The sequence below is a fragment of the Girardinichthys multiradiatus genome, chromosome 14, assembly GCF_021462225.1.
Source record: "Girardinichthys multiradiatus isolate DD_20200921_A chromosome 14, DD_fGirMul_XY1, whole genome shotgun sequence".
Lineage (NCBI taxonomy): Eukaryota > Metazoa > Chordata > Actinopteri > Cyprinodontiformes > Goodeidae > Girardinichthys > Girardinichthys multiradiatus.
In genome coordinates this window covers 13143886-13171582 of record NC_061807.1, presented here as the reverse complement: position 1 = coordinate 13171582, position 27697 = coordinate 13143886, and the positions used below count along the sequence as shown (strand labels likewise).

At 38.5% G+C, this 27697-nt stretch overlaps 1 protein-coding gene and 2 long non-coding RNA genes across 4 annotated transcripts in view; 2 read left to right on the top strand and 1 right to left on the bottom strand.

Moving 5' to 3' along the window:
- LOC124881044 overlaps positions 1-26913 on the bottom strand; it is a 196073-nt gene extending 169160 nt beyond the window's left edge. The window contains exon 1 of the mRNA XM_047386529.1: positions 26890-26913. The gene's annotated coding sequence lies outside the window, so the exon portion shown is untranslated. The remainder of the gene's footprint in view (positions 1-26889) is intronic.
- On the top strand, positions 11227-20097 carry LOC124880876. Of its 2 annotated transcripts, none has more exons than XR_007041481.1 (4): positions 11227-11364; positions 14357-14398; positions 14737-14778; positions 16333-16370. It is a non-coding gene; the product is annotated as an uncharacterized LOC124880876 (long non-coding RNA). The 2 variants fall into 2 exon arrangements; XR_007041480.1 differs by lacking the exon at positions 16333-16370 and adding an exon at positions 20055-20097 and having other exon boundaries at positions 11228-11364.
- On the top strand, positions 12074-13293 carry LOC124880886. The gene is made up of 3 exons (XR_007041490.1): positions 12074-12117; positions 12888-12929; positions 13251-13293. It is a non-coding gene; the product is annotated as an uncharacterized LOC124880886 (long non-coding RNA).
- Positions 26914-27697: the final 784 nt, after the last annotated feature.

Sequence of the window (27697 nt, the reverse complement as noted above, 5' to 3'; positions counted from 1 at the left end):
AAACACCTGTCATTTTAGTGTGGGAGGTTTCATGGCTAAATTGGACCAGCCTGGTAACCAGTCTTCATTGATTGCACCAGTAAGAGCAGAGTGTGAAGGTTCAATTAGCAGGGTAAGAGCACAGTTTTGCTCAAAATATTGAAATGCACACAACATTATGGGTGACATACCAGAGTTCAAAAGAGGACAAATTGTTGGCGCACGTCTTGTTGGCGCATCTGTGACCAAGACAGCAAGTCTTTGTGATGTATCAAGAGCCACGGTATCCAGGGTAATGTCAGCATACCACCAAGAAGGATGAACCACATCCAACAGGATTAACTGTGGATGCAAGAGGAAGCTGTCTGAAAGGGATGTTCGGGTGCTAACCCGGATTGTATTCAAAAAACATAAAACCACAGCTGCCCAAATCACAGCAGAATTAAATGTGCACCTCAACTCTCCTGTTTCCACCAGAACTGTCCGTCAGGAGCTCCACAGGGTCAATATACACGGCCGGGCTGCTATAGTCAAACCTTTGGTCCCTCATGCCAATGCCAAACGTCAGTTTCAATGGTGCAAGGAGCGCAAATCTTGGGCTGTGGACAATGTGAAACATGTATTGTTCTCTGATGAGTCCACCTTTACTGTTTTCCCCACATCTGGGAGAGTTACGGTGTGGAGAAGCCCCAAAGAAGCATACCACCCAGACTGTTGAATGCCCAGAGTGAAGCATGGGGGTGGATCAGTGATGGTTTGGGCTGCCATATCATGGCATTCCCTTGGCCCAATACTTGTGCTAGATGGGCGCGTCACTGCCAAGGACTACCGAACCATTTTTGAGGACCATGTGCATCCAATGGTTCAAACATTGTATCCTGAAGGGATATCTTAGTGCTAGCAGGCTATCTGCAGCACACGTGCCCTGTTTGTGTTCTGTGTTTGTGTGTTTTTAAGTTAAGTCAAACTTTACTTGAAGGGTGATTTTTAAACACAGAAGATTGCTCATAACGCGCCGTCCGCGCTTATGGATTTTAACCCTTTTATTAACCCTGGTATTTTAAAGGTACCTGTTGATTCTGGTGCTAAGCTATTAGCTTCTTTTGTTAGCTCAACTGCTAACTGGTAAGAACACGTGCTTGCTACTAAAGAGTGCTCTTACCCTGCTAATTGGTTTTATTCAACAGATCATTATTTAAAACATTATTTTATTAAAGTAATATTTTATCTGATCTTGCATTGTGAATGGTTGTCTAAACGTTTGCTGATTATTGCCTAAGTTAGTTCCAAGACTAACTTAACTTCACTTCCAGATTCTTCAAGATAATCCTTGGTTCTCAAACATAAACATTGCATAGTAATGTTGCATCACTCTTTTGGTCATGATTTCCAATCATTTTTAATCAACTTGTTTATATTGTACATAGCCCATTAGTCTTCGTTATTTTTTAATTCTGCTTGGTAGTTTAGTTGGTTTGTTTTAGCATAGTAAAGAGTTTGTTGATTGAAATATTTTTGACTTTGATTTGACTTATTTTTGTTAATAAATTCTTGTATTTGAAGAAATTGTGTGAATTCATTTCATATATGTGCAGAGTTTATGCTGTTCAATAATGTCAGAGCTCGTCTCACACCTTTCTATTCTGTCCTAATACCATCGCCTTAATGGGGCTGGTATTCACAGGACAACCCTTAACAGACCGAAATATTATTTGATAAAATATTTAAATATTAATATTAAATATTAAATAATATTCTCAGATTCATAATTCCAACAACACACAGCAAGACTGGTGAAAGATTGGTTTGATGAACATGAAAGTGAAGTTGAACATCTCCCATGGCCTGCACAGTCACCAGATCTAAATATTATTGATCCACTTTGGGGTGTCTTGGAGGAGCGAGTCAGGAAAGGTTTTTCTCCACCAGTGTTAGATAGTGACCTGGCTTCGGCAGTTTTGCAGTTTTGCGTAATTAAACACTGGCACACACAGTTCGAGCCAGCAACGTCATGCTGTTTGAACGTAGAGGAGTTGTTTATATAATCATGCAGATTTCCCTGAATATTACCTGCTATTTCCAGTTAACAACGGTGCCTTTTTATTTCAGTAAATTATGTTTAAATATGTCTAAGGGCACAGATCTAAATAAACCTCAGTGTTTGGTGTTACTGTCTCTCTTCAGCTTTTAAACACTCCACAGCAGCAGGAGAAAAGCAGATCTCTCCGCCGTAACTCTCACATTAAACTCCACTTATTGAGTTGTAGTAACGTGTAGCGTTACATTGTAAACATCATAACGGCATAACGGAAATGAGAAAGTAATTAGTTAGATTACCTAAAAAGTTACTGACACTATTATTTTGATACGCCGGTCCTCCCAACACTGGTAAACTGGGCTTCATATTAACTTTTCTGCTCACCGGCCACTGTGGCTGGTAGTTTTCCAATTAGCCACTAAGCATTTTCAACAGCCACAATGTTGTCGTTGAGAATTTATGTTTAATATGATTAAAGTTGACTATAGCGTGCTAAAGTTTACTTGAACTAGATTTACAACATTTTTAAATATAAATAACCATTTTACACAATCATATCAAGACTACATAAAATATTTACCACTTCAGGTCATTATCAAGCATTCAGCTCCGATAAGGTTCTGTCCAGGGGCATTTTTAGTGTCTAAAAACATTCGGGGCTTTAGCCTAAACCCAAAATATTTATATTTCCATAGGAAATAGGACAGTTTATAAGTAATTTAAAGTTAAAATAATATAGGACATATTGTACCAGTTTTCTGTCTCGGCTGGGTTTAGACTGAATGTAAATTATTGTGAATCAAACAAAAAAGGTTTACAATAATTTTACTTGTTTTTTATTTTTGTTAGAAGCTGAATGAAGGATAAGAAGAAACAGAGTTTAGGCCTGATGAAAAACCTTTTTGCTGAAGCAAATAATGACACATTTTGAGGTATTTAGAAAAAAAACATAATCTGAATTTTTGATGACAAAAGTTTTTCTTAAACTCAAAGATGTTTACTATGGGCCAGATGAATATGCTTCTTTTGTCATCTACATAAATTACCTTTTTAAACGTTATTCTCATCAGTGTTTCACTCCTGAGGTTCCATTATCTTTATTCTTATATTTCAAAAAAGGAAAGTGGTATAAAGTTGATTTTCCTAAATCTTAGTCAAATGGCAAAACCACAACCCAATACAGCGATCAGTTTCCTGGAAAATGTGGTGGCACCAGTTATTTTAGTGAGCCCTTGGCTGCTTCGGCAGTTTTGCGTGTTGCAGTGATCGTGTGCAAAGCTGGTGCAGTAGCTAGTCTGCTGAACTGGGGTAAAACAGTTCATCAAAATCTTCAGAATTACATAACATCCACATCCTGATGGGCATCTATCAGCTACATAGAAACCGATGACTTTATCTTGTTCATTTGCAGGAGCTAGAGTTGCTCAGTGAGTTTTGAAAACCAATGGATCCATTTCACCAGATTGTTGAAATGTTCTGCTCAACAGCTTCCCTCTCAAACTGAAACCTGATACTCAGAAGGGCCCTTTGGTTTTACAAAAATCACCAGTTTCTAGGAAGCCAGCGGACGCACGAGTTACTCTTTAAATAGAAGTCATCTATAGCAGTCCAATACTGAAAACTGTGGGCCTGATAGGGTAAAGATTTTGCAAACTTTAGCTGTGCTGCATAAAGAAGGAACAGACTTGAATCAAAACTTTCTGAAGACTTTACAGAATGAGACTTTTCATCTGACTTCCAGCCTCGTAATTAAACACTGGCACACACAGTTCGAGCCAGCAACGTCATGCTGTTTGAACGTAGAGGAGTTGTTTATATAATCATGCAGATTTCCCTGAATATTACCTGCTATTTCCAGTTAACAACGGTGCCTTTTATTTCAGTAAATTATGTTTAAATATGTCTAAGGGCACAGATCTAAATAAACCTCAGTGTTTGGTGTTACTGTCTCTCTTCAGCTTTTAAACACTCCACAGCAGCAGGAGAAAAGCAGATCTCTCCGCCGTAACTCTCACATTAAACTCCACTTATTGAGTTGTAGTAACGTGTAGCGTTACATTGTAAACATCATAACGGCATAACGGAAATGAGAAAGTAATTAGTTAGATTACCTAAAAAGTTACTGACACTATTATTTTGATACGCCGGTCCTCCCAACACTGGTAAACTGGGCTTCATATTAACTTTTCTGCTCACCGGCCACTGTGGCTGGTAGTTTTCCAATTAGCCACTAAGCATTTTCAACAGCCACAATGTTGTCGTTGAGAATTTATGTTTAATATGATTAAAGTTGACTATAGCGTGCTAAAGTTTACTTGAACTAGATTTACAACATTTTTAAATATAAATAACCATTTTACACAATCATATCAAGACTACATAAAATATTTACCACTTCAGGTCATTATCAAGCATTCAGCTCCGATAAGGTTCTGTCCAGGGGCATTTTTAGTGTCTAAAAACATTCGGGGCTTTAGCCTAAACCCAAAATATTTATATTTCCATAGGAAATAGGACAGTTTATAAGTAATTTAAAGTTAAAATAATATAGGACATATTGTACCAGTTTTCTGTCTCGGCTGGGTTTAGACTGAATGTAAATTATTGTGAATCAAACAAAAAAGGTTTACAATAATTTTACTTGTTTTTTATTTTTGTTAGAAGCTGAATGAAGGATAAGAAGAAACAGAGTTTAGGCCTGATGAAAAACCTTTTTGCTGAAGCAAATAATGACACATTTTGAGGTATTTAGAAAAAAAACATAATCTGAATTTTTGATGACAAAAGTTTTTCTTAAACTCAAAGATGTTTACTATGGGCCAGATGAATATGCTTCTTTTGTCATCTACATAAATTACCTTTTTAAACGTTATTCTCATCAAAGTGTTTCACTCCTGAGGTTCCATTATCTTTATTCTTATATTTCAAAAAAGGAAAGTGGTATAAAGTTGATTTTCCTAAATCTTAGTCAAATGGCAAAACCACAACCCAATACAGCGATCAGTTTCCTGGAAAATGTGGTGGCACCAGTTATTTTAGTGAGCCCTTGGCTGCTTCGGCAGTTTTGCGTGTTGCAGTGATCGTGTGCAAAGCTGGTGCAGTAGCTAGTCTGCTGAACTGGGGTAAAACAGTTCATCAAAATCTTCAGAATTACATAACATCCACATCCTGATGGGCATCTATCAGCTACATAGAAACCGATGACTTTATCTTGTTCATTTGCAGGAGCTAGAGTTGCTCAGTGAGTTTTGAAAACCAATGGATCCATTTCACCAGATTGTTGAAATGTTCTGCTCAACAGCTTCCCTCTCAAACTGAAACCTGATACTCAGAAGGGCCCTTTGGTTTTACAAAAATCACCAGTTTCTAGGAAGCCAGCGGACGCACGAGTTACTCTTTAAATAGAAGTCATCTATAGCAGTCCAATACTGAAAACTGTGGGCCTGATAGGGTAAAGATTTTGCAAACTTTAGCTGTGCTGCATAAAGAAGGAACAGACTTGAATCAAAACTTTCTGAAGACTTTACAGAATGAGACTTTTCATCTGACTTCCAGCCTCGTAATTAAACACTGGCACACACAGTTCGAGCCAGCAACGTCATGCTGTTTGAACGTAGAGGAGTTGTTTATATAATCATGCAGATTTCCCTGAATATTACCTGCTATTTCCAGTTAACAACGGTGCCTTTTTATTTCAGTAAATTATGTTTAAATATGTCTAAGGGCACAGATCTAAATAAACCTCAGTGTTTGGTGTTACTGTCTCTCTTCAGCTTTTAAACACTCCACAGCAGCAGGAGAAAAGCAGATCTCTCCGCCGTAACTCTCACATTAAACTCCACTTATTGAGTTGTAGTAACGTGTAGCGTTACATTGTAAACATCATAACGGCATAACGGAAATGAGAAAGTAATTAGTTAGATTACCTAAAAAGTTACTGACACTATTATTTTGATACGCCGGTCCTCCCAACACTGGTAAACTGGGCTTCATATTAACTTTTCTGCTCACCGGCCACTGTGGCTGGTAGTTTTCCAATTAGCCACTAAGCATTTTCAACAGCCACAATGTTGTCGTTGAGAATTTATGTTTAATATGATTAAAGTTGACTATAGCGTGCTAAAGTTTACTTGAACTAGATTTACAACATTTTTAAATATAAATAACCATTTTACACAATCATATCAAGACTACATAAAATATTTACCACTTCAGGTCATTATCAAGCATTCAGCTCCGATAAGGTTCTGTCCAGGGGCATTTTTAGTGTCTAAAACATTCGGGGCTTTAGCCTAAACCCAAAATATTTATATTTCCATAGGAAATAGGACAGTTTATAAGTAATTTAAAGTTAAAATAATATAGGACATATTGTACCAGTTTTCTGTCTCGGCTGGGTTTAGACTGAATGTAAATTATTGTGAATCAAACAAAAAGGTTTACAATAATTTTACTTGTTTTTTATTTTTGTTAGAAGCTGAATGAAGGATAAGAAGAAACAGAGTTTAGGCCTGATGAAAAACCTTTTTGCTGAAGCAAATAATGACACATTTTGAGGTATTTAGAAAAAAAACATAATCTGAATTTTTGATGACAAAAGTTTTTCTTAAACTCAAAGATGTTTACTATGGGCCAGATGAATATGCTTCTTTTGTCATCTACATAAATTACCTTTTTAAACGTTATTCTCATCAAAGTGTTTCACTCCTGAGGTTCCATTATCTTTATTCTTATATTTCAAAAAAGGAAAGTGGTATAAAGTTGATTTTCCTAAATCTTAGTCAAATGGCAAAACCACAACCCAATACAGCGATCAGTTTCCTGGAAAATGTGGTGGCACCAGTTATTTTAGTGAGCCCTTGGCTGCTTCGGCAGTTTTGCGTGTTGCAGTGATTGTGTGCAAAGCTGGTGCAGTAGCTAGTCTGCTGAACTGGGGTAAAACAGTTCATCAAAATCTTCAGAATTACATAACATCCACATCCTGATGGGCATCTATCAGCTACATAGAAACCGATGACTTTATCTTGTTCATTTGCAGGAGCTAGAGTTGCTCAGTGAGTTTTGAAAACCAATGGATCCATTTCACCAGATTGTTGAAATGTTCTGCTCAACAGCTTCCCTCTCAAACTGAAACCTGATACTCAGAAGGGCCCTTTGGTTTTACAAAAATCACCAGTTTCTAGGAAGCCAGCGGACGCACGAGTTACTCTTTAAATAGAAGTCATCTATAGCAGTACAATACTGAAAACTGTGGGCCTGATAGGGTAAAGATTTTGCAAACTTTAGCTGTGCTGCATAAAGAAGGAACAGACTTGAATCAAAACTTTCTGAAGACTTTACAGAATGAGACTTTTCATCTGACTTCCAGCCTCGTAATTAAACACTGGCACACACAGTTCGAGCCAGCAACGTCATGCTGTTTGAACGTAGAGGAGTTGTTTATATAATCATGCAGATTTCCCTGAATATTACCTGCTATTTCTAGTTAACAACGGTGCCTTTTTATTTCAGTAAATTATGTTTAAATATGTCTAAGGGCACAGATCTAAATAAACCTCAGTGTTTGGTGTTACTGTCTCTCTTCAGCTTTTAAACACTCCACAGCAGCAGGAGAAAAGCAGATCTCTCCGCCGTAACTCTCACATTAAACTCCACTTATTGAGTTGTAGTAACGTGTAGCGTTACATTGTAAACATCATAACGGCATAACGGAAATGAGAAAGTAATTAGTTAGATTACCTAAAAAGTTACTGACACTATTATTTTGATACGCCGGTCCTCCCAACACTGGTAAACTGGGCTTCATATTAACTTTTCTGCTCACCGGCCACTGTGGCTGGTAGTTTTCCAATTAGCCACTAAGCATTTTCAACAGCCACAATGTTGTCGTTGAGAATTTATGTTTAATATGATTAAAGTTGACTATAGCGTGCTAAAGTTTACTTGAACTAGATTTACAACATTTTTAAATATAAATGACCCTTTTACACAATCATATCAAGACTAGATAAGGTAAGGTAAGTTTATTTATAAAGCGCTTTTCAGCAACGAGACACTCAAAGCGCTCTACATACAATTACAATACATTCACAAAGCAAATAAACACAGATACTGACACAGAAAAACAAATCAAAAGATAAAATCAAACAACAGAGATAATTTAAAAAAGTGAAATAAAATAAAATAAAGAGAATAGAATGATGAACAAAAAAATGAAAGGAAAATTGGACTGAAAACGCAACTAATCATGCCTAGATGGCACAGTCAAAGGCCACTCTAAACAAATAAGTTTTTAATCTTGATTTAAAGCAACTTAGGGTTTTGGCGCTTTTACAGTTTTGTGGCAGTTTATTCCAGATTAGTGGAGCATAAGAACTAAAAGCTGCTTCTCCATGTTTAGTTCTGGTTCTGGGTATGCAGAGTAGATTTGAGCCAGAAGACCTGAGAGGTCTGGGTAGTTGATACACTGACAACAAGTCTGTAATGTATTTTGGTGCTAAGCTATTCAGTGATTTATAGACTAACAGAAGTATTTTAAAGTCTATTCTCTGAGCTACAGGGAGCCATTGTAAGGACTTTAGAACCAGGGTGATGTGCTCCACTTTCTTAGTTCTAGTGAGGACGCGGGCAGCAGCGTTCTGGATCAACTGCAGCTGTCTGATCGACTTTTTAGGCAGACCTGTGAAGACACCATTGCAGTAATCAATTCTACTAAAGATGAACGCATAAATTAGTTTTTTAAGGTCCTGCTGAGACATTAGTCCTTTAATCCTTGAGATGTTCTTTATGTGATAGAAGGCCGACCTTGTTACTATCTTTATGTGCCTCTGAAGGTTCAGGTCTGAAGGTTCAGGTGTGAAGGTTCAGGTCTGAGTCCAATATTTACCACTTCAGGTCATTATCAAGCATTCAGCTCCGATAAGGTTCTGTCCAGGGGCGTTTTTAGGGTCTCAAAACATTGGGGGCTTTAGCCCAAATCCAAAATATTTGGATTTCAATCAGACAATTTATAGGTAATTTAAAATTGAAAAAATATAGGCCATATTGCATCAGTTCTGTCTCGGCTGGTTTTAGACTGAATTTAAATGATTGTGAATCAAACAAAAAAGGTTTGCAATAATTGTACTTTTTATTTTTGTTAGAAGCTGAATGAAGGATAAGAAGAAACAGAGTTTAGGTCTGATGAAAAATCATTTTGCTGAAGCAAATAATGACACATTTTGAGGTTTTTAGAAAAGAACTTAATCTGAATTTTTGCTGACAAAAGGTTTTCTTAAACTCAGAGATGTTTATTTTGGGCCAGATAAATGTGCTTCTTTTGTCATCTAAATCACCTTTTTAAACGTTATTCTCATCAAAGTGTTTCACTCCTGAGCCTCCATTGTCTTTATTCTTATATTTAAAAAAAGGAAAGTGGTATAAAGTTGATTTTCCTAAATCTTAGTCAAATGGTAAAATCCTAGAACACATTTATTTATTTTAATTATGCCAAGAGCTTTCGAAACATTTTATTAAAATTGTTCCTTCTTTTATGAATCCTTTCAGCCCTTCCTTCCACTTCTGGAGAAATTTGTCCTGCCAAAAATAATAAATGAAACATTTTACAACAGTCTGTTCTGCACTGAGACATTAGTGCAGTTCTTACTATTAAACACGTTGAGAGTAAAGGGTGTTAAGTTGTGGTGTTTAAAATATAGCATAGAGCCTCATCCTGGACCGTATCAGTACTAATATTACAGTTATTAATAACTGTATACATATAGTATGTATGTCTCACCTTCATTAAAACTGTATCTTTGTTTAATTAGTTTAGTTTATATAATATTACATATGTAATTCAGAAAAATAAAATAGTTCACTAATTAATGGTCCACTGTGAATCAGCACAGAAGATATGGAAGATAAGAGGGAGGCTTACTTTTATACTTTCTACTACGTCTTACTGGAACCAGGAGATATTTTACTGGTTTATTGAGCAACACTTTTTTCTGTCTACATGTAGAACTAGAATATAAGACTGGCTGCAGCCATGAGATCAATGTGATGATCTGAAGGACCTTTTAATGTATTCAGCTACGTTAGGATTAAATGCTTTTATTTTGACTGAAGGACCAGATATTTTCACATTATGATGCAAATCCAGCTAGAAGCTCACAGAGAAGGTTGCTACTGTTTTCTATCACAGATCATTTAACTTCACCTGTAGCTCAGGTGAAAGTTCCTCATCATAACCCTGAAGATGCTCATTAGAGTGTACCTCCACCTCATGTCTTGTTGGATGAATCAGTGATTATCTGTAACTTACAATTAGTCCCTTCTGAGTCAACATTCAGGTTTTACCGCTATCTTCTCCTGGGTTATACCGCTCTGCTTCCACCTGTTCCTGAACACCCAGCAGCCTCCCTCTCCGGTTTGCTCCACGGTTGCTCTGAAATGATCCCTGTTTGAGCCGCTCAGTGTAACTTTTCAGGTCATGAAGGAGGCAGGTCGACCTGAAGTAAACTGCTGTTCTGGACTTCTCCAGAATCGAGTCAGTCTCTGGCTGTGCGCGTAGTTACGCATTAGCGGTGCGCAAATAAGTATTTTTTGTCTTCTCCTTTTAACTCATTGTCAGGTTAGGTGGAGCGGGACGTGATTATGTGGAACAAAATTGAAAAAATCTGATTGTTTTTAAATAAAAATGTGAAGTCCAATACTGTTTTGTGGCTGCATCTTTTTAACACTTATAAATTTCTTCTATCAAGAAGTCCGGGGCTACTCAGAAAACATCCGGCGCTTAACTATACGTGCCTGCTCATCAGTTTAGAAGCGACTGATGATCCATATTGATCCTTATCTCCATTTGATCCTCATTTCAATACTACTAAATTATCTATATGTTATGGTAAACTAATCACCATCCCAGAAATCCATCTCTGTTTTTAGAATGAGAGATCTAGGAACCTGCAGAAAAGCAGAGGTTTTGTTAACGCACATGTAAAACTCATTTGGTTTCATGGCATCTGTGCCTGTGATTTTCTGCAGCTGGAGCACAATAAGTTGAGATTAGCAATGAAGTACTTTTAGCCTGGATTACCAGATGACAGGGTACATTCTTTCATGCCAACCAGCGGATCACCCGTGAAGAAGTGATTATGAAAAAATGTGGGAGGAGATTATCTTTAAATGGAAAGCAACAAGTGACAAATGGTGCAAACCCCTTCTCATTTTGACCATGACCCGCCCACCTGGGTGTATATAAATAAGGTTGCATGAGACCTCAAAGTCCAGGGGAAAACATATGCAATCGAATCTCAAAACAAGAATACAAAAAATTGGCGTTCAATTCCTCAGGGCATTATATCAATGTAAGTTTTTATTGTTTGGGGTTCTTAATTGACTTATTCTGTTTAACAATGTCTCACTTTAAATTTAGCTGTTTTTAATTAACTAAAGTTGTTTTAAATCTGTGCTAGTTATCTCAGGAGTAGTCATATTGTTGTATCACTATTACTTTCAGCTTGTATTAATAGGAGTATTTTAATACAAACCGCTACCTGCCGTAATCTCTGGCTGAAGAAGTAACTTCAACCGATTTAGATGAGGTTTTCAACAGTGACAGCTTTTGTATATTTGATTAGACAGTTTTATACATGCTTTGACAGGTGCTACATGGTGTTTATATTGTTTTTGCTGACTGATGTTTTTACAGTGGTATTTATAATTTGGATTTCCTGCAACATTTTCAAACGTAAGAGAGCACAGCAAGGCTTCTCTCAACTCTGCTTGATCACATTGTGGCTAACTTGCAACCTGACTTCTATCTGTAATTTAAAAAACTGTTCCTTTTTTTAAATGGCAACTGGAACATGTAATTTAGCACATTTGCTGGAATAAACATATATATATATATATATATATATATATATATATGTTTATATATATATATCCCTGTTCCTCCCATAATCTGTGTGGCTGAGGTTTGCAAAAGTAAAAATCCTTTTAGGATGACAATCACTTTAGAAATGTGTTACATTGTCTATGAACTTGATGTTTTTTTTGCTGTTGTGTTTTTACAGTCAGGTCTATAATTGGAAACGTTTCATGCATCATTTATGAAGGTAAGACAGCAAAACAAGGCTTCTTTCAACTCTCTGCTTGATCACTTTGTGGCTAACTTGCAACCTGATCTCTATCTGTAATTTAAAATACTGTTCCCTTTTTACAATGGCAGCTGGTACATTTAATCTAGCACGTTTGCTGGAATAAACATATATATATATATATATATATATATATATATATATATATATATATATATATATATATATATATATATATATATATATATATGTTTATATATATATATATCCCTGTTCCTCCCATAATCTGTGTGGCTGAGGTTTGCAAAAGTAAAATCTTTTTAGGATGACAATCACTTTAGAAATGTGTTACATTGTCTATGAACTTGATGTTTTTTTTTGCTGTTGTGTTTTTACAGTCAGGTCTATAATTGGAAACGTTTCATGCATCATTAATGAAGGTAAGACAGCACAACAAGGCTTCTTTCAACTCTCTGCTTGATCACTTTGTGGCTAACTTGCAACCTGATCTCTATCTGTAATTTAAAATACTGTTCCCTTTTTACAATGGCAGCTGGTACATTTAATCTAGCACGTTTGCTGGAATAAACATATATATATATATATATATATATATGTTTATTCCAGCAAACGTGCTATATATATATATATATATATCCCTGTTCCTCCCATAATCTGTGTGGCTGAGGTTTGCAAAAGTAAAAATCTTTTTAGGATGACAATCACTTTAGAAATGTGTTACATTGTCTATGAACTTGATGTTTTTTTTTGCTGTTGTGTTTTTACAGTCAGGTCTATAATTGGAAACGTTTCATGCATCATTTATGAAGGTAAGACAGCACAACAAGGCTTCTTTCAACTCTCTGCTTGATCACTTTGTGGCTAACTTGCAACCTGATCTCTATCTGTAATTTAAAATACTGTTCCCTTTTTACAATGGCAGCTGGTACATTTAATCTAGCACGTTTGCTGGAATAAACATATATATATATATATATATATGTTTATATATATATATATCCCTGTTCCTCCCATAATCTGTGTGGCTGAGGTTTGCAAAAGTAAAAATCTTTTTAGGATGACAATCACTTTAGAAATGTGTTACATTGTCTATGAACTTGATGTTTTTTTTTGCTGTTGTGTTTTTACAGTCAGGTCTATAATTGGAAACGTTTCATGCATCATTTATGAAGGTAAGACAGCACAACAAGGCTTCTTTCAACTCTCTGCTTGATCACTTTGTGGCTAACTTGCAACCTGATCTCTATCTGTAATTTAAAATACTGTTCCCTTTTTACAATGGCAGCTGGTACATTTAATCTAGCACGTTTGCTGGAATAAACATATATATATATAAATATATGTTTATATATATATATATATCCCTGTTCCTCCCATAATCTGTGTGGCTGAGGTTTGCAAAAGTAAAAATCTTTTTAGGATGACAATCACTTTAGAAATGTGTTACATTGTCTATGAACTTGATGTTTTTTTTTTGCTGTTGTGTTTTTACAGTCAGGTCTATAATTGGAAACGTTTCATGCATCATTAATGAAGGTAAGACAGCACAACAAGGCTTCTTTCAACTCTCTGCTTGATCACTTTGTGGCTAACTTGCAACCTGATCTCTATCTGTAATTTAAAATACTGTTCCCTTTTTACAATGGCAGCTGGTACATTTAATCTAGCACGTTTGCTGGAATAAACATATATATATATAAATATATGTTTATATATATATATATCCCTGTTCCTCCCATAATCTGTGTGGCTGAGGTTTGCAAAAGTAAAAATCTTTTTAGGATGACAATCACTTTAGAAATGTGTTACATTGTCTATGAACTTGATGTTTTTTTTTGCTGTTGTGTTTTTACAGTCAGGTCTATAATTGGAAACGTTTCATGCATCATTAATGAAGGTAAGACAGCACAACAAGGCTTCTTTCAACTCTCTGCTTGATCACTTTGTGGCTAACTTGCAACCTGATCTCTATCTGTAATTTAAAATACTGTTCCCTTTTTACAATGGCAGCTGGTACATTTAATCTAGCACGTTTGCTGGAATAAACATATATATATATATATATATGTTTATTCCAGCAAACGTGCTATATATATATATATATATCCCTGTTCCTCCCATAATCTGTGTGGCTGAGGTTTGCAAAAGTAAAAATCTTTTTAGGATGACAATCACTTTAGAAATGTGTTACATTGTCTATGAACTTGATGTTTTTTTTGCTGTTGTGTTTTTACAGTCAGGTCTATAATTAGAAACGTTTCATGCATCATTAATGAAGGTAAGACAGCACAACAAGGCTTTTTTCAACTCTCTGCTTGATCACTTTGTGGCTAACTTGCAACCTGATTTCAATCTGTAATTTAAAATACTGTTCCCTTTTTACAATGGCAGCTGGTACATTTAATCTAGCACGTTTGCTGGAATAAACATATATATATATATATATATATATATATATATATATATATATATATATATATATATCCCTGTTCCTCCCATAATCTGTGTGGCTGAGGTTTGCAAAAGTAAAAATCTTTTTAGGATGACAATCACTTTAGAAATGTGTTACATTGTCTATGAACTTGATGTTTTTTTTTTGCTGTTGTGTTTTTACAGTCAGGTCTATAATTAGAAACGTTTCACGCATCATTAATGAAGGTAAGACAGCACAACAAGGCTTCTTTCAACTCTCTGCTTGATCACTTTGTGGCTAACTTGCAACCTGATCTCTATCTGTAATTTAAAATACTGTTCCCTTTTTTAAATGGCAGCTGGTACATTTAATCTAGCACGTTTGCTGGAATAAACATATATATATATATATATATATATATATATATATATATATATATATATATATATGATGTGTTTATATGTAGTTGTTTTAAATCCCTGCTTGTTTTCTCAGGAGTAATCAGTCATATTGTATCAATATTACTTTCAGCTTGTAATAATAAAAGTATTTTGATACAAGCCGTTACTTGCCGTAATCTTATAGAGGTAAATTTGTCTCAATATTATTCAAACAAACAAAAAACTAATTCAATCAAAAAAAAACTAATCTCAATCAAGAAATATTAAGTTGTGATCAAAACTTTCAGAGTTGTAACTATTTTTTTTTTTTTACGAATATTTTATTTTGGGGAAAAAAAAAAATTGTTTGATAAACCTTTTTTTGATTAAAATGACAAATTTTTCTCATGAAGGGAAAAAAAGTTATTTGCAAAACAAACTTTTATTTGCGCAGGTCAAAAATCTTTGGTTACGACTCGCTGTTTTGGTTTTGACGCTCTCTGTTTTTGGTTGAACTCAACGAATTTTGAGTCCTGGGCACATGAACATCCTGGGCGGGGCCTAAAGACGAACGATGTAAGACGTTTCCCTATTGGTTAGCGCTGACTAAAGCCGCAGACTCTGATCCCCCGCATCTCTGAACTTCTGCTCGAACTGCAGGGCTTGCAGCGTCGCTTCAGTGAGGAGACATCAACTCTAGAGAAGAAAACTGCGGTCAAGTGAACCGAAAGTCAGAAATACGCGGTGACGTCAGCCGACACTAGCTCTCTCTTAAAGATTAGCGTCACGCATACAAGGCGCATTACGGTAATGGAGCAGAAAGGACGCCGATCGTGGCAACGGTTGAGGAAATAAGAGGAAAACAGAAAAGTAACCTACAGAACATTTATATTAATTGCATTTTTACAACTTTCACATTCATGTTTTATGTAAAAGAATAAATATTTAATATTTTACTGTACAGTTTTGGAGAAATACACAACTCAACGTACCTCAAAATGCACAATCATTATATGCATTTGTCCAACTTTCAGGAATTCATTTCTCTAAAACCATGAGAGGCGACAGCACAATCTCTTCATATTATATTAGATTATATTATAACCAGAATTAATATTTCATAATTTTACTGTAAAGGTTTGGAGAAATACACAACTATATTATAACCAGAATTAGTATTTCATAAATTCCCTGTAGATTTCTGGAGAAATACACAATTACCCCAACAAAGTACGACAAACGCTTCTTTTTGGTGAGGTCGATGAGGTCCTGGGAAGTGGTCTGGACAGCTTAAAGTGCAACAGCATCCAGATCTCCTCTGACCTCTCCTGGACTGGAGACGCCCCTCGCCTGTTGAAGAAGGTACAACAGCAGCTCTTCTTCATCAGGACATGAAAACAGACTGTTCTCTCTCCTCAGCTGCTTACAGATGTCTACAGGGCCACGGTGGAAAGCACTCTGTCTCAGCATGACAGTGTGGTGAGGGAACTGCACAGGAGAGGAAGGAAATACCACGGGTTGTGAGGACAACACACAGGATTATGGGATGCCGTCTGCCCGACATGGACTCTGTTTCATACTACACTTGGGGTAGTTGTGTATTCTCCAAATCTTTACAGTAAAATTATGAAATATTAATTCTGGTTATAATATAATCTAATATAATCTGAAGAGATTGTGTTGTCACCTCTCATGGTTTTGGAGAAATAAATTCCTCAAGATTAGGCAAAAGCATATGCTGGTTAAGCATTTTGAGGTACTTTGACAAGGTATTTCTCCAAAACTGTACAGTAAAATATTAAATATTTATTCTTTTACATAAAACATGAATGTGAAAGTTGTAAAAATTTAATTAATATAAATGTTCTGTAGGTTACTTTTCTGTTTTCCTCTTATTTCCTCAACCGTTGCCACGATCGGCGTCCTTTCTGCTCCATTACTGTAATGCGCCTTGTATGCGCGACGCTAATCTTTAAGAGAGAGCTGGTGTCGGCTGACGTCAACGCGTATTTCTGATTGTCGGCTCACTTGACCGCAGTTTTCTTCTGTACAGTTGATGTCTCCTCACTGAAGCGACGCTGCAAGCCCTGCAGTTCGAGCAGAAGTTCAGAGGTGGGGGGCATCAGTCAGCGCTAACCAATAGGGAAACGTCTTACATCGTTCGTCTTTAGGCCCCGCCCAGGATGTTCATGTTTCCAGGAATCAAAATTTGTTGAGTTCAACTAAAAACAGAGAGCGTCAAAACCAAAATCATACCGGTATAGATGCCCGAGCCACCTCAACTGGCTCCTCTCGATGTGGAGGAGCAGCGGCTCTACTCCGAGCTCCTCCCGGATGGCCGAGCTCTTCACCCTATCTCTAAGGGATTGCCCGGCCACCCTACAGAGGAAGCTCATTTCAGCCGCTTGTATCCAGGATCTCGTTCTTTCGGTCATGACCCAAAGTTCATGGCCATAGGTGAGGGTAGGAACGTAGACCGACCGGTAAATCGAGAGCTTCGCTTTTCGGCTCAGCTCTCTCTTCAACACAATTTAGCTGGGGGGGCTGTGGCAAATTTTTTTTTTGAGGGGGGGCATTAAACAGTATTTTTATTTAATATAAATACGTACATACACATTTATGTAGCCTTTCAAATGAAATAACCATGTTGTTTATTAATTTAAAATAAAGAATAATGACTTAAACAGCGACATTTAATAGTGCATCAGTCACCAGAAAATGCTTTGTAATAGCGCTCAGGTTTGCATAAACTTTAGTTTAGCTTATGCATTGCAGAAATCTTAAAAACTAATCAGCACTGCATTATAATCATTATGTTTAAAACACATTAACTTCAGAAACCTGAAGGCAACTGTACATAAACATCCCCTGAAGAGATGTGGAAATGTTTTTGAAAAAATACTGAAGATTTTAAACATTTCCACTCCTTTTGTTTTTTTGCACAAACCCTAAATGCCATCTGTTGGTAGAGTGCCTGAGTTCTGTGTCCAAATTCAGCAGCTGCATCGTTGTGAAGGACTAGTCTGCGTATGCTGGGTGCCCGGAGGTGATCAGCTGTGAATTTGGAGGTCTAGCCTTCACCATCCAGCTGTTCCCGCCCTTACCTCAGCGTAACTCCTGTTGACTAGCAACCGTGAGAGCGTGACGCACAGAGCTGTGAAGCTTTAAGATTGGAGTCTGAAGGTTAACCCCGCTGTCTCCACTGTATTTAACTGCACATGGTTTTTATTTACCCCTTTATATATTCCTGATGGCTTTTTTTTGTTCAAAATGATCTTGTTTATAAAAAATAATAATACTAAATAAAGTATATTAATGACAAATTCAACCTGGAAAGACTCACAAAGAAAAGACAGGGATGCAATTACAATATTACTTTCAGCTTGAAATAATGAAAATATTTTGACATGACCTTTTTCCTGCCATGTTCTGTGGCTGAACAAGTAACTTCAACCAATTTTGATTAGGTTTGCAACAGTGACAGTCTTTTTATATTTGCTAAGGCAATTTCATACATGCTCATCAGTTTAGAAATGTGTTACATTGTCTTTGATTTACTTTATTTGGTTGAAGAGATATTAAATTCTCTTGAGAGATTCTTTGCCAGGTAAGACAACACAGCAAGACTTCTCTCCTCAGCTCTCTGATTACTTTGTGGCTAACTTACAACCTGATTTCCATGTGTAATTTAAAAAAATGCCTTATTATTTTTTTTAAATGGTGGATTGGTACATTTTAATTAAGAATATTAGTTTGTGTCCCAGGTTTGTGGCGGAAAGGTTTTAATCAACTAAACATAGGGTTGCTACATCAAAGAAAAAATATCATCATAACTATTAACAGAAATATTTATAGCTTTTGGAAACACGTTCTAAATGTTACCTTGACAACTAGTAAGAGGGAAGGCTGCCAAATATCTGCATTAGATGTTTTTGCACACTATTAACTTTTATGTTTAAAACAAAAATATTTCCTGAAAAATTTAAGAGCGAAATGTGTTTTGGATTTTGTGTGTTTTGGATTTTTCATTGCACCTTACATTACAACAAAAATAAAATGCAAACCCCATTAGTGATGGGAACAGCAGTTCTTTTGTGTAATGAATTACTAGATTCAGTACATTCATCTGTCCAAAATAAGTTGTTTGCACTGACTCTGACTCAAGATTCTCAAGACACTCTGTGTGTGCAAACTGTAAATAAAACCAACTTCTTTTTTTGGGATGAAAAACTATTTTCACTTGTGAAAACCTGAAAAACTAGGTGTGACATATTAGGGACAATATAATTAAGTCTAGTTAATCAAGGTAGTTTGTGAATTTACTGCACACACTTTGTGAGTCACAGACCAGCGTGCTCAATCTGACCTGAGCTGAGAAAGGAAGGAATCAGTTAATGAAAGATTTGATTCAGTTTGTTCACTCAAATGATTCATTCATTTGAACGAATCATTCAAGAATGAGAACTCTAAACCCTATGTGGTTTGAACATAAAACTAGTGTGATGTAAAACAAACATCAAAGATGTTAAAACAGGCATCAATAAAGTAATAAATAATAAGAAGGCTGTCAGCTCAACACGTTTGCCGTATAACACACAAGACTGCTTGGTAGATGTGTAACAGCAGAAGTGAATAGTCCAGTATCAATATCTTATATTAATGCAGTCTGAAACTGAATATGAGTTTAGCACTAACAGCACTACCATGAATTGATCTGTGTCGCCTCCCTGAGGGCAGCAGTGAGAACACACTGCAACCTGGGTGGAAACAGTCCTGAAGTATGTGTTTAGCTCGTTGCAGGTATCTGGTCTGGTATATATGAGACAATGACAGGAGCTGTGTTTTTATAATAAACTGAGCTGACTTTCTGACTCTGTCCAGGGCCTTTTTGTGTTAACTGTTCTGCAACTGATAAACTATACTACCACATCATGTCTGATAATGCTTTGAGGCTATGTTGTCCAGGACGTAAATGCCCTTGGTTTCCCATGGGAAACAGGCACTGGGTGACAGGCTGGGCAGAGTTTATTACTTTTGGTAAAGAGGACAGGAATGCTGCTGTCAATGCTGTCACAGGTCAATTCTTTGATTGTGTATGTTCTTTACTGCATCCCTTGTTTAACTATTTTTCTTCTTTTCAGGCACAAAAAATGAAAGTCCCCCCCCCCCCCCCCCACCCCAAAAAAAAAAAAAAAAAAAAAAACAAAAAAAAAAAAAAAAAAAAAAAAAAAAACAAAAAAAAAAAAAAAAAAAAAAAAAAACAGGGTGGGGGGGCGGGCCCCTCCATGAACCGCCACCTTAACGTGGTGGAGGGGTTTGAGTGCTTGGATGACCCCAGAGGCTATGTTGTCCCAGGCTTAAAGGCGCCTGGTAGGGTTTCCCATGGCAAACAGGCTCTGGGTGACGAGCCAGACAAAGAGCGGTTCAGAATCCTGCATGATGACCACAAGAACAAGGAACGAGACGTATCCTGGTATGGTGGAGCTCCTTCAGAAAGGAGCCTGGCTGGCTTGTGGGATTTCTGAGGCAACTGATGGGTACCATGAGGCCAAGCACTGGATGTTGCAGATGCAAAATCAGGCCTGGGAACGCCTTGGGATCCTTCCAGAAGAGCTGAAGGAGGTGTCTGGGGAGAGAGAAGTTTGGGTGTCTCCACTGAGTTTGTTCCCCCTGCGACCTGGTCCTGATAAGTGGAAGATGACTAGTATGAGTACTTTTTTCTTAAAGGTAATAAATAAATAATTAATAAATATTTCAGCATTGTTTTATTGGATTACCTAAATAAATTTTTACACTTCAACTTAAAGTCAGACTGAAGAAACCCAAATGCCCAGATGAGTGACATCTCCTTTCTTGAGACCGCATGTGGCGACAGAGGAAAGAACTACATGTTATGTGTGATCAGTCTGACAGAGAGAGGTATCCCAATCCTTGTGGTTTTTAGTATAACAATGACCATCAGTGGGACCCTTTGTGAGGTGCCTGGAGACGACATTGTTGTAAATAAGCGCCGTTTAACTAAATAATCTGAACTGAAACTATCTGTGTAGTTATGCTGCTATAGGCTTAGGCTGCTGGAGGACATAATGACTACTTTCACCCTCTTAGCTACATTCTCATACTACTCTCCAATTTTGCATTATTTGCTGTTATTTCAGCTTTTAACCTTGTTCTCTCTATTCTCTTCCTAGAAGCTACACCTGGCCTGACTCTGTGTCTACCTGTGACACCTTTCTGGAGAGGGGAATCGTCTGAGCTTCTGCTGGCAACAACTTAATGCTCACCCTCTACCGATGATCCACATAGCCCTGTCTTTTAGTGTTTAAACCTTTCTCTCTCCTAGACATGGAAATTGACTGAGCTTTTACTGTAACTAACTCTATGTGCTCTCTTTCAGACTCTAACCTTGAAAACTGGCTCAGAGTTTATATGTTCTTTCTTTCTAGGTGAAACGACTAAAGGACTAAAGAAGCTACATCCATTAACATTTACTTTTCCTTCCCATAGAAAGGACTCCTGGATCAGTGCTTCTTTCTTCTTTTTGTGTCTCTGCTCTGTTCTCTCAAACCCCCAGTCGGTCGTGGCAGATGGCCGCTCACACTGAGCCTGGTTCTGCTGGAGGTTTCTTCCTGTTAAAAGGGAGTTTTTCCTCTCCGCTGTCGCTACATGCATGCTCAGTATGAGGGATTGCTGCAACGTCAACGCCAGTGACTGTCCACTGTCTCTACATGCTCATCCAGGAGGAGGGATTGCTGCAAAGTCAACGCCAGTGACTGTCCACTGTCTCTACATGCTCATCCAGGAGGAGGGATTGCTGCAAAGTCAACGCCAGTGACTGTCCACTGTCTCTACATGCTCATCCAGGAGGAGGGATTGCTGCAAAGTCAACGCCAGTGACTGTCCACTGTCTCTACATGCTCATCCGGGAGGAGTGAATACTGCAAGTCACTGACTGGATGCAATCTGCTGGTTTTCCTTAGATAGAAAAAACTTTTTATCCAATTTGAATAAAAAGCTAACTCTGACTGCACTGTTCAATTGTTAGGATTAATTGGAATGTATGAACCTGACTGTTGTGAAGTGCCTTGAGACAACATGTGTTGTGAATTGGCGCTATATAAATAAAACTGAATTGAATTAAATTGAATTGATGGTAAATGTTGGTGACTGTGAACGTTTTAGTGTTTGCCTCATTGGTGGAGATTAAACTCATCTGTGAAAAAAATTTGTTGGTGTGGTTGCATTGTTTCATGGTTTCCGATAATATGAATCATTCACCACCTTAACCCTATTGGACACTGTTGTGGAAAAAATCATATCTACCAAGCCAGAGACAGATGATTGTCACTAAGAATCAGCTTTATTGTAATGTTGCAAGAGAGAATAATTTTACAACATCAGATATGTAACCAAGAGAGCTGCAAACCATTCTAACTACACAAAGTAAGAGAACTCTATTATAACAGCTTCAAGGTAAAACTGAGTTTTTGAGGACCTTCGATTTTTCAATATTCGTGAAAGAATATAGTACAGTTTTTCATGCAATTCCTACTGGTTTTGGTAGGCTGCTACAAAACATGAATGGACCAAATACTCACACTCCACTGAAGAAAGATATCCTTATAAATGGTATTAATATTTTGGATAACAACAAATTTCTTAGGTACATAATTGATTGTCCTGAACTCCATGGTGTCAATTGTTTTGGAACAGTAACTCTATGAATACTAATAGGTCATTGAACTGGACTTATACCAACAAATATTTAGTTTCCAATAAAGTAAAGGAATCTTCCTTTACTTTAATAGAAACAACATATTTGTTTCCAAATGTATAAAATAATCCATTGAATTTATCCAACGAATCAATTTATTAATAGGCATAGAAGTGTACAAGACTGGATCAGTCTTGTAGCTTCTGTAAAACATTGACTGAAACAATCCCAACTCCATCTTTTCTAAGAATGTCAGTCTGTCAGTCAGTCATTTTCTACCGCTTATTCCATAGTGGGTCACGGGGAAGCCGGTGCCTATCTCCAGCAGTCTATGGGCGAGAGGCGGGGTACACCCTGGACAGATCGCCAGTCCATCGCAGGGCAACACAAAGTGGTATACAATTGTGAATTGGAAAGAAAATTATACATGATTTCTTTTTTTTTTACAAATAAAAAACTGAAAAGGGCATTGTGCAAAAGTAATCAGCCTCCCTGAGTCAATACTTTCTGGAACCACCTTTTGCTGCAAGTCTTTTAGGGTCTGTCTCTACCAGCTTTGCACATCTAGTGACTGAAAGTTTTGCCCATTCTTCTTTGCAAAACAGCCCAAGCTCAGTCAGATTAGATGGAGAGCATTTGTGAACAGCAGTTTTCAGATGTTGCCACAGATTCTCAATTGGGTTTAGGTCTGGACTTTGACTGGGCCATTCTAACACATTAATATATTTTGTTTTAAACCATTCCATTGCAGTCCTGGCTTTATGTTTAGGGTCATTGTCCTGCTGGAAGGTGAACCTCCACCCCAGTCTCACATTTTTGCAGACTCCAAAAGATTTTCTTCCAAGATTGCCCTTTATTTGGCTCCATCCAGCTTCCCATCAACTCTGACCACCTTCCTTGTCCCTGCTGTAGAGAAGCAGCCCCAGAGCATGATGCTGCCACCACCATATTTGACAGTAGGGATGGTGTGTTCAGGGTGATATGCTGTGTTAGTTCTCGTTTTGCATTTTGGCCAAAATGTTAAATTTTGGTCACGTCTGACCAAAGCACCTTCTTCTACAAGTTTGCTGTGTTCCCAACATGGCTTCTGGCAAACTGCAAACAGGACTTCTTATGGTTTTCTTCTAACAATGGCTTTCTTCTTGCCACTTGCAACTTATTACCACATTTGTGCAGTGCACGACTAATAGTTGTCCTGTGGACAGATTCCCCCACCTGAGCTGTGGATTTCTGCAGCTCATCCAGAGTCAACATGGACCTCTTGGCTTCATCTCTGATCAGTGCTCTCCTTGTTCGGCCGGTAAGTTGAGGTGGACGGCCTTGTCTTGGCAGGTTTACAGTAGTGCCATATTCTTTTCATTTCCAGATGATGGATTGAACAGAGTTCCGTGAGATGTTTAATGCTTGGGAAATCTTTTTATAGCCTAAGCCTGCTTTAAACTTCTCCACAACCTTATCCTTAACTTGTTTGGAGTGTTCCTTGGACTTCATAATGCTGTTTGCTCCCCAATGTTCTCTTAACCAACCTCTCAGGCCGTCACAGAGCAGCTGTATTTGTACTGAGATTATATTACACAAAGGTGGACTCTATTTAGTCATTAGCAATCATTAGGAAACTTCTAAAGGCAATTGGTTGCACTCAGAGTAAAGGGGCTGAATACTTTTGGGCACCACATTTTCAGTTTTTTATTTGTAAAAAAAATCCGAAATCATGCATGATTTTTTTGCATATCACAATTGTATCACACTATGTCTTTCACATCAAATTCCACTAAAATATGTTTCTGGTTGTAATGTGACAATATGTGGAAAAGGGGGTATGAATACTTTTACACGGCGCTGTAATATTGGGCCTGGGAGGAGTTCGGTGAGCCCATGGAGAAGGACTACCGGTTGGCCTTGAAGCGATTCTGGCAAACCGTCCAGACTCCACAGTGGCAGGGCTTTAGGGATGGATGAGATCCGCCCTGAGTACCTCAAGCCTCTGGATGTTGTAGGGCTGTCATGGTTGACACGCCTCTTCAACATTGCGTGGCAGTCGGGGACAGTGCCTCTGGACTGGCAGATCGGGATGGTGGTGCCACTTCACAAGAAGGGTGACGGAAGGGTGTGTTCCAACTATAGGGGATCACACTCCTCAGCCTCCCTGGTAAGGCCTACGCCAGGGTATTGGAGAGGAGAGTCCGACCGATAGTCGAACAGCTTCAGGAGGAGCAGTGTGTTTTTTGTCCTGGCTGTGGAACACTGGACCAGCTCTATACCCTCTACAGGGTGCTCGAGGGTTCATGGGAGTTTGTCCAACCGGTCCACATGTGTTTTGTGGACCTGGAGAAGGCATTCGACTGTGTCCCTCATGATGCCCTGTGGGGGGTGCTCCAGGAGTATGGCGTTGGGGGCCCTTTATTAGGGGCCATCCGGTCTCTGTACAAGCAGAACAGGACTTTGGTCCGCATTGCCGGCCCTAAGTTGGACCTGTTCCCATTGCATGTTGGACTCCTGCAGGGGTCTGGTTTGGGGACCAGTGGATTTCATCTCTTCTTTTTGCAGATGACGTGGTCCTACTGGCCCCCTCTAGCCAAGACTTTGAGCATGAACTGGGGCGGTTCGCAGCCGAGTGTGAAGCAGCTGGGATGAAGATCAGCTACTCCAAATCCAAGGCCATGGTTCTCGACTGGAGAATGGTGGCTTGTCCTCTTTGGGTTGGAGGTTCCTGACTCAAGTGGAGGAGTTCAAGTATCTTGAGGTCTTGTTCACAAGTGAGGGAAGAATGGAGCGGGAGATCGACAGATGAATCGGTGCAGCTGCCACAGTAATGGGGGCGCTGTGCCGGTCCGTTGTGGTGAAGAGAGAGCTGAGCCGAAAAGCGAAGCTCTCGATTCACCAGCTGGTCTCCGTTCCTACCCTCACCTTTTGCCATGAACTTTGGGTCATGACCGAAAGAACGAGATCCCGGATACAAGCGGCTGAAATGAGCTTCCTCCGTAGGGTGGCCGGGCACTCCCTTAGAGATAGGGTGAGGAGCTCAGCCATCCGGGAGGGGCTCGGAGTAGAGCCGCTGCTCCTCCACATCGAGAGGAGCCAGTTGAGGTGGCTCGGGCATCTATACCGGATGCCTCCTGGATGCCTTCCTTGGAAGGTGTTCCAGGCACGTCCCACCGGGAAGAGGCCCAGGGTACGCTGGAGACACTATTTCTCTTGGCTGGCCTGGGAACGCCTTGGGCTCCCCCTGGAGGAGCTGGAGGAGGTGTCTCCACTGAGTGGACCCGGTCCCAAATAAAACGGAGGCCAAGTGTACTGATGAACAGCCTTATGCTTGAACATGGTGTTCAATATGGACAATTCGTGACTAGCACAGAAATCTAATAATGAAACATTGGGTTCAGATCAAGGAGGCCATTCCTCCCAATCATGGCCCTCCAGGTGTTACTGTTGTTTCCCATGTGGGCGTTGAAATCCCCCAGCAGACATCAGCATCAACTTAAAACAGAAACATGTTGCTCCTTAAGAGTTAAGAAGCTCCTGAAAACTGAAACTGTTTAAATAAATCTAGGGTTAGGAAACAGTATTCTAACATTATTATTGTGTGATTATTGTGTCATGCAATGTAAATGGCTACTAAATGGTTAACATCCTCCTGCTTTTGGTTTGTCCTACAGTGACATCTTGTGGCCTGTTATGGTTTTATTTTGAAGTGCGCAATTTTTCTTTGTGGTTTTTATGTAATGCTGCACAGTACATTTTGTGTTTCACACTTGTTGTAAAAAGCTTCAAAAACACTTTTTATTTTTATTTAATCTTCATTAATCCCTTTAAATGATTTGTACTGTATCGGACATGATCAACAATCTTGTATCTTTTCTGTTTATGCAATAGTTTTCACGGTGTTTATGGCAACCAGAGAAAGATTAAATTACACCCGTTTGGAACTCCCTGCGTCTGGCTGTATTAATCCAAGTGGCTGCTACAACACTCACAGGATTTCATCTGAGAACAGATAATCTGCAGCAAAATATTGCTGGTTGGATTTATTATTTATGAATCTAAACACTGAGTTCTCAGGTCAAACATCTGCTGAAGTAACAACAATAATGACTATTAACACTGAATGAAGCAGTTATAAAGCTGAATCTGCAGAGATCAGAGGTTCTGGTCTCATTCAGGTCCACTAAAAGATCTTAGATGGTCAGAACTGGAAAGAAGAGATAATTTTCCTGCTAGAAACCAAACATTTCTAATGTCTTTCTAGTTTTCTCCAGACTGACCTCTTCCAGCTACCATCCACTGACAGTGAACAGTTTATCTGCTGATCCTCTCAGAGGAGAATCACAGCTAATGCTTTAAAGCTCTGCTTGATATTTATAAAAGAAACTTTATTGTAAACCTCTTTGGGAATATTTCAATTGTTACGAACATGGAGACTGAAATAAAAAGGAAAAAAGTAACAAGCTCGTAAAAGAGAGAAATGGGGCAAAAGGGAAAAAGGGAGAGAAGGAGGAAAGAGTGGAGGAGAGAAAGAAGGATGAAGAGAATACAAGATTATACCCTGCTTGCTTATAAACCTGCAGAAATTTTTTTTTAAGAAGATAGTACACGGTACTTATGAATATAAAATGTACTTAGTGATAAATGCAGCTCAGTATAGAACATCTTTGTCAACACCTGAAGCTAAACACCTGTGAGTATGGGTGTGGACGCGCTTTTGTATACAAGGTTTCTCCATAAAAATATGCAATAGCGAGTGTGAGGACCCACAGACCTGCCCTATGGACCCTGGACAGACACTGAGGAGATCCGAGCCACAGACATCCAAGAGCCCCCCAGAGCACAGGAACCCCGGAAGAACCACCACCGGGACTACCGCAACCCCCCCAGAGAAGAGCAGTGGAGAGTCCCAGGGGAACCACCCAGCAGCAACAGTGCAGAAGCCCCAGGGAGCTGCAGCGACGAACCCACAGCCTCCGCCATCAACCGTCTACGCCCGAGTAGATCCAGCCATGGACCCAGAGACCCAGGACCCTGGGATGCATCACCCCCCAAGCAGAGGCCCGACAGAGCCCAGGGGGCCAGGCC